Source organism: Otolemur garnettii, unplaced genomic scaffold, assembly GCF_000181295.1.
Source record: "Otolemur garnettii isolate 467f Iridium unplaced genomic scaffold, OtoGar3 scaffold00112, whole genome shotgun sequence".
In the NCBI taxonomy this organism is placed as follows: Eukaryota; Metazoa; Chordata; class Mammalia; order Primates; family Galagidae; genus Otolemur; species Otolemur garnettii.
The window spans coordinates 5,786,660-5,803,995 of record NW_003852507.1 but is presented as its reverse complement, the minus strand read 5'-3'; the positions used below and the strand labels follow the sequence as shown (position 1 = coordinate 5,803,995).

The 17,336-nt window shown below is 45.1% G+C and overlaps 1 protein-coding gene across 1 annotated transcript in view; it reads left to right on the top strand.

Moving 5' to 3' along the window:
• ASIC2 (acid sensing ion channel subunit 2) overlaps positions 1–17,336 on the top strand; it is a 1,089,542-nt gene that overhangs the window by 91,206 nt on the left and 981,000 nt on the right. The window lies entirely within an intron of this gene.

Genomic DNA, 17,336 nt, shown 5'->3' with positions numbered 1-17,336 from the left:
TGAAGGAGAGCATTTAGAATTGCATGACCACTGGACCCAACTGGAAGGTAAAAAGGCAGAGATTGACTCTGTGTTTGTGAGTCCCCCGGGAGTGATGGGCTTGATGGTGCCAGGGTTAGGAGACAAGGAGAGTGGGATAGCATGGAGGGTGGGTGGGACAAGGGTGAGAACTGTGGCCAGAAGTGCAGGATGAGCCTGGAATGGAAGGAGCTGGGACTTTGAGCAGATAGAATTGTAATACAGCACAGGGGGGTTCTACTATCATCCCCAAATCTCCCCTTCCCAAGACTGTTATCTACAAAAATATTTACAAGAACATTTTCCTAACTATCTTTCTTCTCTGAGAATATCACAGAACATGATCCACCCATAAGAAGGGACAATTATGGCCACATAGCCTCTTCTCTAGAATTACTAAAATCATACTGAGTTTTCACACACACACAGAAAAACAGAGTCCCAAGTGCATCAATAAATGCATCTCATAAATCGAATGGTGCTCATCCTGCTGCTGGTCTGCAACCCCCACTTTAAGACAGCACCAACATGTCAAGTTTCACCTGCACAGCATCCAGATGGAGGAGATCTTTCACACACAGGATTCCCACCGCCCTCACTTATAGCCCGCTTAATTCTCATGAGCTGGTGGCTGGGTCCCTGTAGCTCAATGGTTAGAGCGCTGGCCCTGTGCACCATGGGGTGGTGGGTTCGAACCCAGCCAGGGCCTGCTGAAATAAGAAAAAAGAAATTCTTGTGATCTGGAAGGAAAGGAGTGATGGTCTGTACTTACGGGTGAAGAAATCGAGATTAAGCAGTCATGTAACATGCCCAAGTTTACTTAACTGTTTAGTGCCAGGGCTGGGATTCAGAACTAGGTCTTCTGATGTCAAATCCCTTTACTGAATGGCAACACTTCATGGGCAAAAGAGGGATTATGAGGTGGTGAGGGGATGGGCAGGTTCTCAGAATTGCTGGAAATAAGTCAGAGCATCTAGGATTCATTCCGTTGCACACTGCTGTCTCCCCGTGGAAGCCACTGAGCCTGACTTCCTTTTAAAAGCAAGGAATCTTAAGCCCCAAGAGGATATATCTTGTGTCTAAGGTAGTATAACAAGTTGGCAAGTTTTGAATTCACTTCTATGAACCCACATTTTAGAAGAACGTAGAAAAATAATTGTAGCAAGTCCAGGAAGGAGAATGGCAAAGGATCTCAAAACTATGACATTGGGGAACAGCCAAGGGAATGAAGACGGCTTATCCTAGAAGAGCGGGAATGTGGACTACATATGTAGTTAGACATGGTGAATGTGGCCCTGGGAAAGTTCCATAAATAAAGTGTGGACACTCCCACAATCCATGGACTTCGGGTTCGCCTTAATAAGAAATAATTTTCTAAGAGTGAGGCTCATCTTAAAACTGGAATTATTGCACTGTCCCGCAGTGAGCTCCCTGTCCTTAGAAGGGTTCTTAATGGAAGGTGCAGTGTGAGACTCAAGCATTGTTTGAAGTTGTATAATGGTTCCTTCTGACCTGGAAAATCCAAGACTCTCATTCATGATTTATTGATTCACTAGAATGATAAGCTTTGTCCAAGTGGGGTCTATGCTTGTTCCTTTTAGAACTCTGTCTCCAGTTCCTAGAATACTGACTGACTTATGAGAGCTGCACTTTTATAGGGGAGATAGCAGTACGATAGAGTGAGCTGATGCATCCGGTGAGGTGCAGCCTCAGAACTGGCACGTCATTGCCCCTGCAGCGTTTCATTGACCAAAACAAGTCAGCAGAGCAGCCCAGATCAGGGGACGGGAAGATTCTACCTCAAGGTGGAAAGAGCTACAAAGTCGCATTGCAAGAGGCATGGCCATAGGAAGGGGTGTGAAATCTGGGACATGTTTGTAATCAATATACCCCCGTCCTCCTTTAGGAGAAAGGTGTTTATTGTGTAAAGAAGAGCAGAGATCCAAATTAGGACCAGGCTATGAAATGTGAGAATCATGGCTGGAGATGGGAGTGTGGGGCTTAGAGGTTCAGTTAAGATGCAGAAAGGGGTTCAAGGACAATTTGTAAAGTGAGGGTTTATGGTGAAGGTCATGGTAGAAATCTATGTTTTAGGGATTGCCTTCAATCCATGATAGAGACTGTGTCTGTTTTGTTCATTAATGTTTCCTTTGTTCCGATACATAGTAGCTGCTCATGAAATAGGGATTGAATAAATGAACGTATTTGTGTATGAATGGGTGGTCCTGGTCATGGTCAGAAATGGGAGCTGTATCCATTTTGGAGAAATGGTTAAGAGCATAAACTCTGGGACCTTGCAATCCTCAATGTAAATATCAACTCTTCCATTTATTAGATACAATGTATTAATTAATGCCTTTGACCTTCACTTTTCTGATCAAAAGTCAGATCATAAGTATGTCCTCAAAGTTTCATTTAAAGACTAAATGAGATAGCATAAATAAGTTCTGTAGCCCAGTGGCTGGCATGGAGAGTGCTCAGAAATTGGTAGCAATTATGATTTATTATAAGGGGGAAGGGAGGGTGGAAGGCTGTATGTGGCTCAGCTGGGAGTAAATCTCACAGACACAGAACTCTTGCAAAGGAAGCCTGCCCCTCAGACCGGAGAGAACACACAGCAGCTTGTGTCACTTCTTCAACAATCAAAGACAACAAAATCAACCATAAAATGTTATTAACAGCACAACAGATTTAACAGTTTCTAAGCCCCAGCTGCTGTGTTTCCCATTCAGTGTTACATAGAGCTGTTTGTTTCCATGGTTTTCTGTCTCTGGTCTTTTGACTGAGAGTTGGGGTGGGGACTGGCAGGGGAGGAGGGAGGCACAGCAATGAGTTGGACATTTATGAGTGAAATTTTACTTCTTCCGTGTTTGGAACTAAGTAGCTTCCGGCCAGTGACAGAGGGGATGTCTGCGTGGCTTGGCCAACTAGCTTGGCTAATTCCTATAATGACATATCTCATGACAAGAAAATGTCTTTGTGAAAAATAGATTTTTCAATGATCTCTTTTTCTGAGGTGTTACTCAGTGTCCATCTCAAAGCTCTCTTAACCCCAATGCAGGCCTCCAACTCCAGCCATCAGCCTTTGTAAGGTTGCACACCTGTAGCATTTATTTGTAGCACCTGCCTCAGTTAACTGTTGCTTCATAACAGACCATTCCAAAACTTAGTGCTTTTGAATTGGTAAGTTAGGTAGGGCTCAGCTGGGAAGTTCTTCTGCTCATCTCACCTACTTACGTGGCTGCAGACATCTGGAAGCTCGTTTGGGCTGGAAATTCAATATGGTTCCACCATTCATGTGTTTGGTGTCCCAGCAGTGGTGCTGTAACAGCTAAGGCCTAAAAAGGCATCTCTTTCTCTCCACTTGGTCTCTTGAGCAGGGTAGTCAGGCTTCTTTATCATGGTGGGGGCAGAACCCCAAGAGAGTTATAGTGGAGCTTTCTGATCCTCCAAATCTTAGATGCCAACTGGCCACAGTGATACTTCCTGTATATTTTATGGATGAAAGCAATTCACAAGGCAGGCTAGATTCAGGGGAAAGAGACACAGACTCCCTCTCTTCATAGTGGTATATCTGCAGGGATATAAGGAATGGTCTGTGACCTTGTTTGTTTAAGAACTACCCCAGTCCTCCTCTTCCCACCCTTCTCTCCTCCAAAGCTAATTCTTTTTCCAGCCAAATGCAAACTCATCCTTCCTAATATGTCACTTTAGGGCTCCTAAGGCCTAACCTTTCCTGAACGTTGATTAATATCTTTAATCCCTTCATTTTGCTGAAGTCCTTACAGGGGAAGTATTTCTCAAAGTTTTGCCAATAGATGGGAGCTCTGGAACTGGAGCCAGCACCTCTTGACTGTGGTCTTGTGGTTTTACTAGGGTGACCAGATTTTAACATCTGTAAGGCAGGACAACATGGAGGGGGTGGGTGGGTGGGGTGGGGGCGGGGCAGGGGACGGGCATGGCAGGGCCTGACAACAATGCAAACTTTGGTAAGCAGTTCTCAATAATCACTTCCCAGCAATTATTTGTTATTATAACAGTTTAACATTATAAAATTAACAAAAATAATATAAAACTCATATTTTGGAGAAATAGCCACATGGCAGCTGAAAACCATATATTCCCTTCTTGTTCTCCTGCCCATTGGTGCATTCTTTCTAAACATCGGGACTTTTTTAAAACCCTGTGGGACAAGGGACAAAATGTTGAAAAGCGGGACGTCTGGTCACCCTAGGTTTTACCTTAGTGAGTTCAAAAGTGGAGTTCTAGGTATAGACTTAGCAGGTAGAAGAGAAATTTGGGGCCTCAGGCTTCAAATAAGACTACATCTTTAATTGTCTTCTTTCAAGAGCATTAGCTGCCACGGAAGCAGATAAGAGGGAACTTGTCTGGTCCCTTGGTGTAACCGAGAGCGGCTCACATTGGCCATGGATGACACTTTACCTTGCCTCACTCTGGGAGGGGAGCGTGCCCTTCAGGAGCATCACGACACGAGTTGGTTGAGAAGGGGGTGGTAAGAGTGACGGGCTTTCTTGGATGCCAAGCAGGACTGTGCACCATGATGGCACCTGGCACAGGCTTGCACGGGTCCTCAGGATGCTGAGTACAGGTGCGTGTGAATGGTGCCACCCCAGGCCTCACTAACTCTTCTCTCCATGAAAGCCTTCAACACATCCTAAGAATCGTTCTCTTTGTTCGACTCCTGCGAGACTGTGAGCTCCCTGAGGGCAGAAGCAACAGCATTGCTCTGCTTGGGACCCTCTGAGTGTGTGTGCCTCAGGGCAGGACCTGAATAAATGAATGAGAACAACTCCAATTAATAGCATCCCAGAGGCAATTGAACTGTGGGGTGCCCAAGCGGTGCTCTGTGAAGAGCAGCCCTACAGGGGCATGACGTATCTGTGGGCACACGTCCCAGATACCATCCCGTAACCTGGGGACAAGCAGGTCCGCTAAAGGGCGCATTTTCTGGGGAAATGGAAGCAAGGTGTGAAAAGGAGCATACATAGCTGGAATTTCCTTTTTCTGACTCTCCCCTGAACTCCTCATTACCAGAAGGTCCTGTCCTACTCCAAGGTGGTGCAGGTCAAGCTGTAGGAATTGAGATTAAGGCTTATCCTTGTCACAGACCTTTTTTGGGGAACACTCAGCAGCTTTCGGAGTGGGCTTCCTCCCTCCGCTTCCCCCTCCTCTGCCTCTGAACCACAGCCATATCCTATTTGCAGCCCTGGAGATTAAAGATGAAAATTTGACTTTTTAATTTTATCATCCTTGTTCTTCTTCTTCCTTCCTGCTTCATTAGAATCGTGTTATTGGCCTAAAATACAGTATGTAAGCAATGCTCTGGGGCCCATCTGGAATCCTGGATTCTCTGGGGATACAATTACGCTAAGTGGTTCTCACCAGGGGCAGCATGACTTATCTATAGCTTGGGCATCCTCTGGCAACACAGCCCTCATTTCTTCCAGAGGGACTGGCTGCTGTCCCTTCAGGCCTTCTTGGAGTGTGTGCGTGCACATGTGTGTATGAGTGTGTATGATTCAAGGGCATGGCCCACTTGCCTTTTGTAGGCACTGTGGTATCAGGAAAAACAAAGATAGCAGGGTGACTATTTTAAATTGCACACGAACTTTGTGGACACCCTGTATATTAGATCTTTGAGTGTTCTCAGCAGTAGGGCATACAAGCCTTTGAAATAGTGAAGGTCCCCAATAACCAAAGAGAAAATGCCACAGTGCATGATGGCAGGACTTTGCGTTTGGGGCCCTCCATCAGGGAGTTAGAGCCTGACCCCTTTCTGCTTTCATGGTTTTGCGGGGATGGGAGCCCACAGCTGGCAGTAGGGGATTGGGCTCGTGGTTCCTCCAGCCCTGCCCAAGGTCACAGGGCTCAAAGGCATTGAGCCAGGATTTGAAATACCCCCAGGCCTTGGCCTCCTATCAGCAAGAGGCCTCTACTCCTGGGAACCTTGCTTTTCTCCTTTATGAAAGGAAACTAATAACCCTCACCCTGCTTATCTACAGAATTCTTGTGAGAAATAATCGAATTAGTGAAGGTGAAAGTGTTTTGTATTCACTCAAATAAACATTCACTGAATGCTCCTTTGCGCATGGATTAACAGGGTTCTTATCCTTAGGGTAACACAACCTCACAAAGTGTAAATTATCAACCATGAAATGCATGCAAACTTTCAAAAGTTATATATTTGAAATCATTTTGCACTGTGGGAAAGAAAACATCCTTGTCAAGATAGCAGTGCCTAGGTATATATCTCCCCGGGTACGCAGCCTTGTCCCCCATTACACCTCCTCCTGGTCGGGTTACAGCTCCCCCTCCTTCCTGCTCCTCCTCCAGCTGCTCCCCCTCCATCCTCCTCGCCCCTGCTCCTTCCATTCCCACACCCTCATCTGAGGCATCCCTTTAACACAGATCAACATTGCCTTTCTCACAAACCACTATGAAAACCTTTGCAAAATAAACACGTTTATTAAAGCGTAGTGTATATGTAGAAAAATGGAGAAAGCGTGAGTCCATGGTGTAATGCATCACTGTGAGAGAGTGCAGCTATCATTGAATCGCTGTATCAAGGAGTCCAGGCAGTCCCCGGGTTACAAACAAGATAGGTCCTGCAGGTTTGTTCATAATCTGAATGTGCATGTAAGTTGGAACCTTTATCTATTACCTAGAATAGCTTCTGTTGATAAGTGTAAGTCAGGGTCTGCCTGTGCAGCACGGCCCACACCCAGGGCCTCCCTTCTACTCTGACGTCATGTCCTTTCCTTTTCCCTGAAAGTCACTAATTTCTAACACCATGGGTTATTGTCATGTGTATTTTTAAACTTTCTGCATGTGGGATCACGTGCTATATGTTCTATTGTGTCTAACTTGCTTTGCTCAGTCTTATGTCAGTGAGAATCACCTGTGCTGATGCGTGTGTCTGTAGTTAGTGCGTTTTCACTGCTATCTAGGGGGCTGGTCTATGGACAGACCGATGTTTATTCTACTATGAAGCACGTTTACACTGTTTCCAGTTGAAGGCTATTATGGATAATTTCTCATACAGTCTCTTAAAAGAGCTTTATTGAGTTATAATTGGTATCAATCACCAATAAACTACACATACTTAAGGGGTAAACTTTTTTTTTTTTGAGACAGAGTCTCACTATGTCACCCTCGGTAGAGTGCTGTGGCGTCACAGCTCACAGCAACCTCCAACTCTTGGGCTGAAACAATTCTCTTGCCTCAGCCTCCCAAGCAGCTGGGACTACAGGCACCTACCATAATGCCCAGCTATTTTTTTTTTGTTACAGTTGTCATTGTTGTTTAGCAGGCCCGGGCTGTGTTTGAACCTGCCTGTTTCAGTGTATGTGGTGGGTACCCTAACCTCTGAGCTACGGGCATCAGGGGTATACTTAAGGGGTAAACTTTGATAAGTTTTGACATCTATCAGTGAAACCATCACAATAGTCAAGAAGATAGTGAACAGATTCATACCCCTCCAAGTTTCCTTTTATCTTTTTGCAATCCCTTCCCTCCTGTCCTTGCCACACCCACCTCTGTCTCCTGGGAATCACTGCCGGGCTTTTTCTCACCATATGCCAATTTGCGTTCTCCAGAATGTTATATGGATGGAATTATGTAGTGTGTACCGTTTTTAGTTTAGATTATTTCGCTCGGCATATTATGCTGAGATTTATTCCTGTTTGAAGTGTGTTGTAGTTTGTCCTTTGTCATTCCTGAACTATATTCTATTATCTGGATATACCACAGGCTGTTTATTATTAACAAGCTGATGGATGTTTGCGTTTCCACTTTGGGGTTATTATTAATAAAGCTGCTATTAATATTCATACATAAACCATGTCGAGCGTAGACATAGGCTTTTGTTTTTATGAGGAGGAGTGAAATGCCTGGGTCATGTAATACATATGTGTTTACATTTTTAAGAAACTGCTAAATTTGGTTCCAAAGTTGTTGAACCAATTTATATTCCCACCACAGTGTATGAGGGCTCTGGTTACTCTACTTATAACCAAAACGTGGTATGGTTGGTGTTCTTGATTGAAGACATTCTAATTAACTGTGCAGGGGAATCTCTGTGATTTTTGCCTTACGAGTCTCTAATCACTAATGATGTTGGGTAAATTTTCATGTCTTTTAATGGGCATATTTCTTTGGGGACCATGTCTAGGAGAAATCCTTGGTCATAAGAGACACAATCAGCATGGTATTGCAGAAGGGATACTCCAGAAGGCGTGTCAGAAAACCACTTAGGAGATTGCAATATATATTGATTTCTTCTGCGAGTCCCTGTATCCTGCATCTCAACTAAATTATAAGCCCCTAGAATACAATAAGAAGCATTACGACTATTTGTTTTCTCCCCAGCACCTTACACTGAGGGTTGTCCCAATTGGAAAGTGAGAAAAACTAATCTGGTCTGGGGCTCACCGGTGTGCTATGTGTTTCTACATTTGTTATGTTATTTGTTTCCCTGGCAAAATTGATATCCTCATGCTACAGTGGAGGAACTGAGGCTCAGGGAGATAGGCAATTTCTCAATGTCTGAGAGCTGAAAAGCAGGAGAGGTTGCCATGAGTTTGATGCGAACATTCTCATTCTTTCTATTACATGACCTTGCCTTCCTTTGATCATGTTGCCTCTCAGGTGCTCAAAGGAGACACATCTTGAGTGATTGAATAGAAGTGCATTTGAGGACTCTGCTGAGAGGCTCTTTTCATGATTCAGGACTATTGGCTGCATGCACAGAGGCTCTCCTGGGCTCTTTCAACCTGCCTCTGACCTGGGATGGTGGGGACAGAACTTCCAGTGGTCACCTTGGTGCTGCACTTGGAAGCCTAAAGGGTGCCTTGTGATTGTCACTCCCCGGCTGCCCAAGCTCAGCTCTTAAAAGCCCTCCTCTTTCTCTGCAAAGCACCATAAACTTCTTTACTCATCTTTACAGAGCAGAGTGCCATGCTTCACATACGGCAGAACCATTTGGTGTTTGTCCTTGTTGAGAATCTGCTTTTCCACTTCTCCTTAAGTTCCGTGTGGCCCCTTAGAAGGACCAATATTCGAGTCTCAGTCATGTCTCAGAGCAGTTGTGTGACTCTATGCAAATTCCTTAATCTGATATTCTGTCCTGTTGTCTGTACAACGAGGAGTGGCGGCGTCCTTCTGGGATAGTGAAGGTGATAGTGTGATGAGTGGTTAATGATGCCGACTATCGTTATGTCTTGCTGCTATTGTTACTTTAGGTGGTTCTCTCTCAAACTTACTTGCCTGCTTCAGTAATGACAGGAACCAGCTGGCTAATTCAGGAAGGGTGAGAGGTGGGTCTAGGGGGAGGAAGGAGACAAGAAAACTGGAAGTAACCCTTCAAGCAGTTCCAGGTTCATGGCCATCACCTACAGAACCATGCAACAGAGAGAACTCAGGCTGGGAAGCCCATGATGATGGCTCTGCCACCTTGTAGCACTGTCATCTTGGGCAAATCACCCTTTCCTGTATAATCCTATTTCTATCTCTGTAATAGGTAGATGGATCCCATATAAAAATGGCTTGATGGTTAAGTCAGAAGACAAATTCAAGGCATCAACATAGTACCCAGCCCCCAAGTAGCCCTTTAGGGTTGGTTAGGCCATCATTGCTCCCTGATGGTCCATTTGGTGGAATAAAACTTGCATGAATGGTGTTAACACATACAGTAGGCACTCACAAATATTGAATAAATGGATGACAAAAGGCTGCATTTGGTGCTGGAGGGGTATAGATTGTGAGGAGCAGAGCAGGCATATACAAAATCCTCATTCCCCAATTAAAATGTGAGCTCTTTCTTGGGCCTACAAGCAAAAAGCTCATTAGAAGCACTCACAACTTTCACACCATGGGGGATGGTGTTTGACAAATGCTATTGTCTCTTTCTCTAGGCCCTCTGCAGGTGGACACTGGGATAGTTATGATGGGAAGAGCCCAGTGTGTGGGCTTCAGGCTTTGAGGGTTGACTGTGCTCTGGGTCAGGCAGCCTGGTTGACTGTGGAGTTGAGTGTGCTTTGGGTCAGACAGCCTGGTGTAGTGGCATCAGAGCAGACTTATTACTTACTACTTACGTAAATGCAGGGGAAATCATTTGTTCTGGCCCTCAGCTGTTGCTTATTGAAAATGGGCTGATCAAACCTGCCCATCAGGATCTGCATTGTGGGGCATCTCAGTCTCCTCAGGCTGCTATGACAAAATGCCATAGACTACATAGTGCACACAGTACAAAATTATTTCTCACAGACCTAGGGTCTATAAGCCCAAGATCAAGGTACCAGCTGATTCAGTTTCTGGCAAAGCCTCTTTTTTCCTGGCTTAGCAATGGCTGCCTCCTCGTATGACAGAGAGAAGAGGATAGCTTTCTTTTTCTCTATTTAAAAGGCCACAGATTCTTCAGATCAGGGCCCCATCCTTATGATCTCAATTTTGACTCTTCTTAAAGATCTCAGTTTTCTCCTTTTTATGAACTTTAAGTGAAGCAAGACTAACTCTCCATAGAATGTCTGAGTTCCTGCATTCTTTACCCTTCCACCACTGTACTGATTCTTTAAAAAATAAAAACAACAAACTTCAACCACCTCCAAAAATATCCTATCTCCTAATAGTCATATTGTGCCTTAGGATTCAACATATGACTTTTGGGAAAATACAATTAGTCCAAAGTGAGGGGATTAAGTGCAATTTATTTTTATTTTTATTTTTTTTAGAGACAGAGTCTCATCTTGTTACCCTCAGTAGAGTGCTGTGGTGTCACAGCTCACAGCAACCTCCAACTCCTGGGCTTAGGCAATTCTTTTGCCTCAGCCTCCTGAGTAGGGACTGCAGGTGCCCGCCACAATGCCAGGCTATTTATTATTTTGTTGCAGTTTGGCTGGGGCCAGGTTCAAACTCACCAACTTCAGTATATGGGGCTGGTGCCCTACCCAATGAACCACAGGCACCACCCTAAGTGCAATTATTAATTCAAATATTCTTCATAAACCATGAAGAGGTATACCTATTTAGATGGTGATAGACATCTTTTTAAAAATTTTTATTTAGTCAGTAAACTTTAGTATGTGAGACCTTCCTTGGGAAATTCGGTTTATTTATTTATTACATTTCTACTTTGTGCCAGAGACCTTTCTAGACACGTGGTAGCAACAAGAGGGAAAACAGACAAAAATCCTTATTTTCATAGAGCTTATCTACCTTCTAGAATGTAGTCAATAAAGAAAGACAAAAAGAATATGTAATTTTTAAGATGGGGAGATGTGGTATGGAGGAAAATAAAGTATGAAGAGAGTTGGAGAATGCCACACAGTAAGGCATAGTTTAAATGTTAAGTTGGGTGTGCAGAGAGTCAGGGAAGACCTTTAAGGCTTTGAGAGGAGAGTAAGCTACCTGGGTATCTAGGGAAGAATAGTCTAGGCAGCAGAAAGAGCCTGTGCAAAGTCCCTGGGGTGGGAGAGACTCAGGTGTGTTTGAGGAATAGTCACAAGAGCTGAGTGGCTGGGACTGAGTGAGACACGGGGAGAGTGGGAGGAGATGGAGCCAGAAAGATTCAATCCCAGAGAGTGTGAGGAGGTCAAGGGTGGCAACAGTGAGAGGAACGGAAGATGATTTCATTTATTCATTGGAGATCTGTACTTGCCTCCGGGAACACCAATGGGAGCCAGTTATCATCTGCTCCAAAATTCTTCCCACTATTTTTGTGACTGCAGACATCTCCCCCTGAGAAGCTATAGTGGATGGCTGCTGGTGGAAAAATGTTCCGAACGGAGTATGTAAATGCAGTACCAGCCATGCATTATTAAAAGAGTCAATTCATAGCTGGAAGGGAATGAATGTGTATGAAGCAAGGTTGACTCAAACATAACACCTTCGTACACCAGCCAGACTATACACTTTATGAGTGTGGAGCTTGGATGTGCGTCAGCCACTGCCACTAATATGGTTCCTAGAACAATAGAGGCTCTGAAAATATATTTGTCAGAAAATGCAATTTCTCCAAGAAGCGTATATAGGAAGAGCAAAGAAAGGACAGGGAATTCTCTTCAATTTGCAGCAAGAAGAGATTGGCCCCCATGGAGGAGGAGTGGACCGTGCATGCCCGCACCCAAGGCGGCCTCTCAAACTAAAATATCTCCACTTCTAATGCCAGAGGGTGATCGATTTTAGCGCAGAGGGGATCATTCCTTTGATTTCTCTCTTTCCTCCATTTTTGAAAGATGACACCCACAGGTATACCAAATTCAGCATCCCTGATCCGTGTCCTAGACTCTGCTCTGTTCTTTTCAATCTGTGTAAATCACTTACCTCTGAACCCCATCCTCCCATTTAAGTGGAATATGATAACAAGACCCGCCTCCCTGGGCTGTTTGTAAGGTTGGATGATCTGATGGATATAAAGGAGTGCATATTGTTATTCCCACTTTAAAGAGGAAGATATGGCATTAGGAGACAGAATGTAGTGGCCCACATTTGTACCTCCTTTCAGGAATCCGATCAAAGAAACCCACAGTGGGCCTGCTGTGAGTATAGCACTGTTCCCGGTCCCAGGGATACAACAGTGAGGGAGGGAGGGAAAATCCCTCTCATGCAGAGGGATGATAAGGAAGCCCATGGATACATCACAAGACAGTGGCGGGTGTGGTAGTGACTGGGTGGGGGCCCAAACTCAGGACTTTGGTCTCCACATCTTATGCTTTTTCTATTATCCCCTTCGAAGAGAAATCAGGCATGGCCCTCAGTCCTGGTGGAATTTGCAATTTATGAAAGAGGCAGTATCTGAATTGAAATACTATCCAGCTGGTCCTCAAGGCCCTAGGAGAATTCTAAGTAGAGTTGGGACTCTCTTGATCCAGGAAGAAAAAGATAACATCTGACTATAGGAATCTAGGAGTTTTCTTCGAAGAGTTGGCAACTGAATGGGGAGGGTAGCAGCATCCATTCTTAAAGGAAGTCTGGCCAAGGATGGCACAAAGACCCAAGGCCAGGGAACCAGGCACGGGCGTGTGAAAAGATGTCTGTGAATTCAAATGATTGAGAAAATGGGGAATGCTTCAGAGAACTCCGTCAGGAGGAGACTTGGCGGTGTAGAGATATTTGCAGCTGGGAGTAAACTTTGCTAATGCCTAGCTCTGCAAGGAGTGCATCTTGGCCAGGGAGAGGAAGGGAGGAAGCCGGGGGTGCAGATGTGACTGCCGCACATCGTTTCCATGTTGGGCGACATCATCACCCTTCTTATTTTTGCTTTATCGTTTTCAGCACCAGGTATTGTTAATATTTTCAGAGTTCTTATTAATATTTCATGGAAGCACTTTCATTTTCTCCTTAAACACATATTTAGTGTAGATTGCCACCTTCCTAGGTAATTTTGTTAAATCCAGAGGCCAATTTTCCCTTTACAACAGTCTACTGCTTTGATTTTATGAGGAAAATCAATAGGAAGAAAGGGGTTGCCGAAATAGAAGGTTGCTTTATAGCAAAACGTCCAGGAACTCATCTATTCCATTTTAAATGGAAGAATAGCTCCAGCTATAAAAATAATCACCTTGCATGTGTGTGTGTGTGTGTGTGTGTGTGTGTATAATGTGTATCTGTTTAAATTAAAAGGGAACAGCATCGAGCCACTTTTTGACTATAGTTCTTTGAGAACACATTCTAACAGTTTGTGCAAGAAGGGTCAGATATTAACTGCATGGCTGAACCTTTCCCAGAAGGGTTTGAATCCCAACACCCAGCCATTAACTCAGTGTGTGACCTTGAGTAGGCCAGGATCCCTCTCCAGGCCTCAGTTTTCCACTCTGTAAAATGAGCTGGTTTGGCTGACGTGGTTTCCGAGATTCTATCCACCTCCGGCATTTGGGGAGTTGACAAATGTTGAGAAATGGCTGGAGATGGTAAGAACCGTGGAGAAGGGAAAAAGAACATTTTTATTTTGTTCCCAAACAGCACAGCGAGAAACAATGAAATTAATTAAAAGAACCACTTTTATTGAGTTAGCTCTGAGTAGAATAACAATAAAATGATTGTTTTTGGAAACCTTTGCAACGTACAATGAAAACAAACCCAAGACGATAATGAGTCTTCCCTGGTTCTGGTGCAGTTGCCGTGGGAATGAAACTCTGAGGTTTGGGAGGGCTAGTTCTCCCCCCATCATTTCCAAGGCAGAGCATGGATAGGATCATCTATGTGGGCCAAGTGAAGCCTGTCTCCTGCTCCCCAAACCGCCAGACATTTGCAAAAGCTAAATTAACTTCATGCATGGCTAGTGGCCACACACACCTTCTAGCTGCCCGTGGGAAGATGTACCTTGACATGGAGTCTGGGGTGAAGGTGGCTGAGAGAGGACTTCCCTCCCCACTCTCTGCAGAAAGTACCAGCAAACTGTTACTGCAAGATTCCAAATCCAGGGAGGGAGAGGGGTGGGGGGGAATGGGTGGAGGGAGGGTGATTGGAGGGATCACTTCTATGGTTTATCTTACAAGGGTACAAGTGAATCTTTTAAGAGTAGAATATGAACGTCTTAACACAATAACTAAGAAAATGACATGAAGGCTATGTTAACCAGTTTGATGAAAATATTTCAAGTTGTATGTGAAAACACCACACTGTACCGCAGAACTGCATTAATGTACATAGTTATCATTTAATAAAAAAATTAAAAAAAAGATTCCAAATCCAATAATTGCGTAATGATAGCAGCAAACAAGTAGCTGTTTCCATAAGCCCTTCTGTGCCCTGAATCCTCCAAAGCTAACCTTTGCACAGACTATCTCTAACCCTTGGAATTCTGTGCAATCAAACCCATACCCATTTAACAGATGAGGAAGTAGAGGCTGAAATGTGAAGCCTCTGGAAGTTGCAGAGCTCCTGTGACAGATGCACCATCCTGGCAAAGATAGCATCGGCATTTTATATTCATGCTGATTTTTATACCCTGGGAAGCCCGTTTGGCTATACAGTCTCCCTCGATCCTCCTAACCTTTCCGTAACATACATGAGGGCATCACTTTGATCCCCATTTTGTTGATAAGGAAACTGAAGCTCAGGGAGGTTTAAGTGGTTGGTTGGCCTGAGGCCCTGTGGCTAAATGATTAGCAAGTCAGATCTAAGACTCAAATCTGACTCCTGGCCTCCTGCCACATTGGCTTCACGCTGTCTTATTTACAACTAACAGTGGGAGGTAAAGAATATTTGAGGAAAAACTCATTTTGCTATAATGTAAGTTGTTAGGGCTGGGGCTAGAAGGGAGCCAGGAGTTGGGCATGTGAGATGATGCCTAGTTAGGCCTCAGTGGGCCCGCGAGCTCCCTGGATATTCACTCCAGTTCTGGTGTGTATGTGTCTCCCTCTGTGACGGCTTGAGACTTTCTAACACATGAGGGTACCTCTGACACTCGGCACAGTCCTGGCACATGGCAAACGCTCAGGAAATGTTGGAATTAATCTGATTCTTAAAAGTTCTATTATGCTGCAAAAAATGGAGTGTGGGCCAGGGCAGCTAGTGGATCTCAGGAGTCATCTATTCGCTTTTCTCACCTTGAAGAGTCCGAGGCCCAGAAGGAACGAGGGACCCTTGGAGCAGAGCAGGGTCTCTAAGTCTCACCTGGGTGTCCACCCCCAGCAGCGTTGCCTCCTTCACCTGACTGCAGGGCCTCCTGGAGTGAGAACAGGGTGCTGCCCACTGCTCCCCCCTTGGCCAGCTCCACATTCAGCGCGTCATTCTGGGCTGTGCAGAGGGAAAGTGCTAAAGTGCTGGAGGAAAGAGTCTCCTAAGTAGGTTAAACACCCCCACTCCCGGCCTCGTTTACACTCTTCATTTGCTCAGCAGACTGTGGCTTAGAGAGGGGCTCAGGTAGACCCCTGTCCTATCCGGGGGTGAATGATCCTGAAGGCACAAGAGAAAGGGCCCTGAAACCTCTCTCCAGCGGGATGGAAAGGCACCAGGGCTCGGCCTGCACTGCACCCCTCCCCCACCTGGCAGGTTTCATCCCTCTGGGGGTCACTGCCGGTCCAGACTGCTAGGAAACAGGCAGTCAGAGCCCGGAGCGGAATTTCTGGGAAACGCAGAATTTCTCTCCCCACTCCAGCTATTTCTCTTCTGTCAGTGTTCTAATGAGGTTTCAGTGCCAGGAGGGAAAGCAAATGAAAAGAAAACAGCCCAGAGTTGCTAATGGTATCGACACTGGCCAGGCTGCGGGAACCCCTTCCCCTGGGGCCACCTCCCAGCCCCTGGTCTGCCTAAAAGGAAGAAAGGGAGGGGAAAAAACAAGCTCTTCTTAACTATAAAGAGGGGAATTCTCCAAGATCTGCTTGTGCATGCACCGGAGATCTGGAATTAACCCTTTCTGCCTCATTAGCGGCTAAGTAGTGTTCAGATTAACAGCTACTGCTGGGAACAGGGGGTGTTAGAGGCTGTTTCTAGAAGAGGGGTGCCTTAGCAGTTAGCTCCTCAGTGAAGTTAGAGAAAGAGCAGGGGTGCTGGGCAGCCTGGTCTTGCTGAATTTCTACACTGGTGGCTTGCAGCTCTTTATATTCCAAGCCCAGTGTCTCAGGGGCCCTGTGAGGGACTGGCCCATGTTCAAGTTGAGCGTAAGACAGGCCTAGGGTCAAATCCTGCCTCTGCAAGCTGCTTTCTTTCCCTCTGTCTTAGTTTCCTTATCTGTGGAATGAGGCTGGTAGCACCTGCCTCATAGGGCTTTACTAGGATTGAATGAGATCATACCTGTATGTCATAGGAGTCAATAAACTATCTTAAATGATTGGTTCACAGCCTTCCACGCTCCTTCGCGGCATCTGCCCAGATATACTCACTAACAAACTTGCCTTTGGAGTCTGTCTTAGTCTGTTTGTGCTGCTGTAACAAAATACCTGATGTTGAGTGATTTGTAAAGAACATAAACGTATTTTATTACAGTTCTGGAGGCTAGGAAGTCCAAGATCAAGATGCCAGCAGATTCGGCTGTCTCTTGGGGGCTGTCCTCTGCTTCTAAGATGGTATCTTATTGATGTACCCTAAGGAGGGGAAAATGCTATGTCCTCACATGAAGAAGGTAAAGGGCAAGCTGGCCAAATGCTGCACAAAGGACCCTTAACAGGACCTTAATGCCACCAGCAGAGAGGAGCCTTTGTGCCCTAAGCACCTCTTAAAGACTCTACTTCTTAATATTGTGACCATGACAACACCTGATTTGGGGCAGAGACATAGTTGAATCATAGCAAAGTCTACCAGCTCAATGCATGAGCTTTTAGAGCAGTTCAGAGTCAGTCTGAGCTCTGTGTGTGTGTGTG